We start from the raw sequence: 3,249 nt of genomic DNA, 5'->3' as shown, positions 1-3,249 counted from the left end.
CTTAGAACTACTTAAACCTAACTAACCTAAGGACATCACACACATCCATGGCCGAGGCAGGATTCGAACCTGCGACCGCAGCAGTCGCACGGTTCCGGACTGCGCGCCCATAACCGCGAGACCACCGCGGCCGGCCAATATAAGTACTTCCGAATGCTCTTCTTGCACCGTAAAATTAAGTAATTTTGCTTTTTATGTCTATTATGTTCAGTAAATACCTATGTGAGACCACTAGTCGGAATGGATTTGGTGTGATTTGAATAAATACTTGTACATGGTTTATGCTAGTCATTCGGTTGTCAGCTACTTTACGAACTTACAGTAACACATCGTGAATATTTTCTCGTTTATTATTCGCAATTATTTATTAATTTGTTTACATATTCTACTACTGGGTCTATGTTAAATTAAGGTGCCTCGTGAGTGATCCTTGTTTGAAAGGGTTCAAAGAACAGGACACGATGGAGCCACTGTTGCATAGATGAGCCACATTCAGTTTTAAGATGCTGTACTCGTTCTCTGGTGGTTAGGTAGCCATGAATTAATGTCGACGGCGATTAATTTCTCATCTTTAATTTGTTACCGATGGTCATTGCAATTGCACCTATTCAATCGTGGTCTTGATAATAAGCGTACATGTGGTACTGAGTCAAATGCTTTTCGAAAATCGGGAAATACTGCTTGATACATGCCTGTTAGAAAGTCATGTGAGAGAAGCGCAAGCTGGGGTTTACGTGATCGATGTTTACGGAATCATTGCTTGTTGGAACGATAGAGATAATTCTATGTCAAATACCTCATTACGTTTGAGCTCAGAGCTAACATTCTACAACAAACGGGTATCAAGGAAGCTGGCGGTAGTGTTATGGATCACTTCCGTTACCCTTCCCGTAGACGGGAGTGACCTTTGCTTGCTTCCAGCTCCTGGGCACGGTTTTTTGTTCGAGGAGTGTACGGTAGATTGTGGTTAAGAGAGGTGATAACTCGCCTGCAACCTCGGTGTAGAATCTGAAGGGATTCCGTCGGGTTCTCGAACATTGTTCAGTTTTAGCGATTCAGCTGTTTTCAGCACCACTGACACTAATATCTGTAGCAGTCATCTCAGCAGTGGTGCGAGGATTAAATTGGGGCACTACCCCTGTATTTCCGTTTGTAAAGGAATATTTGGAAAATCACTTTGCATTTCTGCTTTTGTTTTGTTACCCTCAACTTCAGTTCCTGTCTTGTCCATGAGTGTCTAGGCACTAACTTCGGTACCAGTAATAGCTTTTAAATATAACCAGAATTTTTTGAGTTTTGTTAGAAATAATCCGGTAATATTCTGTTACGAAAGTCGTAGAAGGCCACACAAATTGTCCTCTTGATAGCCAAATGCGTATCATTTAGCATCTCCCTGTCTATTATTGCCTTATGCTTTGTTTTGATGCCTACGAGGGTTGCAGCGTTAACAGTGACAGCTGCTTTATTATACAAAGTAGAGACATGTTCAGAGTAGTCACCAGCATTGTTGATGAAGCGTTGCCAGCGATATGAGTCGTCCAGAATGAGATTTTCACTCTGCAGCGGAGTGTGCGCTGATATGAAACTTCCTGGCAGATTAAAACTGTGTGCCCGACCGAGACTCGAACTCGGGACCTTTGCCTTTCGCGGGCAAGTTTGGAAGGTAGGAGACGAGATACTGGCAGAAGTAAAGCTGTGAGGACCGGGCGTGAGTCGTGCTTCGGTAGCTCGGATGGTAGAGCACTTGCCCGCGAAAGGCAAAGGTCCCGAGTTCGAGTCTCGGTCGGGCACACAGTTTTAATCTGCCAGGAAGTTTGATATGAGTCGTGTTGATAGTTCGAGTGGAGGGGTCTATCCCACGACGAATCTCTGTGAATGTCCTGAAGCGAACGCCATGAAATGATTTTTTCATCTTAGGAAACAAGTTGAAGTCACAAAGGCTTAAGTGTCGGGGATATGGTGGATAATAGTACGGCACTTTCCAATCCCATCGATCGAACAAGTCAGTCATGACGGACGTCATATGCGTCCGAGGATTGACCTGCAAAGTGATGGGCGGTATGTGAGCGTATATCCCTGTAAGAAGGATCGGGAACTTTACAAACCAGAAGACTTTCACATCACTGGCAACGAGCTATACCCAATGCTGGTGACTATTCTGTAGAACAGTGAAACATCTAAACATGTACAGTGTGTCCAGAAAAGGGCTCCCTGATTTAAAAATTAAATATCTCGAAAACAAAGATCGATAGAGGAATGCAGTAAACGGTATGTTTATTGTGAAAACTGTAAGAAGTTTATACAGCAGTTTGAAATAATAGTTACAAAAGCTGCTAACAGATGGCGCTGTACGCTGTACAGCTCATATCAGCATACATAAGTGCAATAATCGTATGAAAACAATCTTTGCAAACAATCACATCACAATGTTTTGAAAATGTTCACCATTGGCACTACAGAGGTGGCGCAAACGAAGAATGAAATTCGCCATCACATTTCGTAGTGTCTCAACCGAAATGGATTCACATGCCACAGAGATCGCCGATTCAAGCTCGTCCAGCGTGGCGAGATGCTTCGGGTATACCATGTCTTTCACTGTGCTCCACAAAAAAAAGTCACAGGGAGTCAAATCCGGCGAATATGGAGGCCAATCCATGCCTGCACAAGTAAATTTTGGATATTCCAAAGCAATGACTCGATTCCCGAAGTATTCCTCAAGAAAGCGAAACACTTGTTCGGTCCGATGTGGTCGGGCTCCATCTTGCATAAGCCATTCAGTACCTGGTCGATCCTCTAACGCTTGCTGTGTGGCGACAGATTGTTCCAAAATTGCAACGCAACGTGCACCAGTGATCGTTTCTCGAATGAAAAAAGGGCCATTGATGCCTCTGCTGCATACTGCAGCCCACACAGTAACCGTAGGAGAATACAGGGGTTTCACTTCACACCAATATGGCTTTTCGGAACCCCAAAATCGCCAGTTCTGCTTATTCACGTATCCATTCAGGTGGAAGTGTGCTTCATCTGTAAACGAGATGCAGCCAACATCAAATCCTTCACTATCAATCATTGTGAGCATCTGATTAGCAAAGGCAACCTTTTGTTGCACAGCTCGTACGGGTATGGCCTGGTGCGTTTGAATTTTGAATGGAAACATGTGTAGGCTCTTTCTCGGTATTTTCTGCGTGCTGGAACGCTTCAAACCAGTCTCAGATACAATTCTACGGACGGATGACATTGGATTTCGCT

Source organism: Schistocerca nitens, chromosome 1 (genome assembly GCF_023898315.1).
Source record: "Schistocerca nitens isolate TAMUIC-IGC-003100 chromosome 1, iqSchNite1.1, whole genome shotgun sequence".
Classification (NCBI taxonomy): Eukaryota; Metazoa; Arthropoda; class Insecta; order Orthoptera; family Acrididae; genus Schistocerca; species Schistocerca nitens.
Note: the sequence above shows the minus strand (reverse complement) of the source record.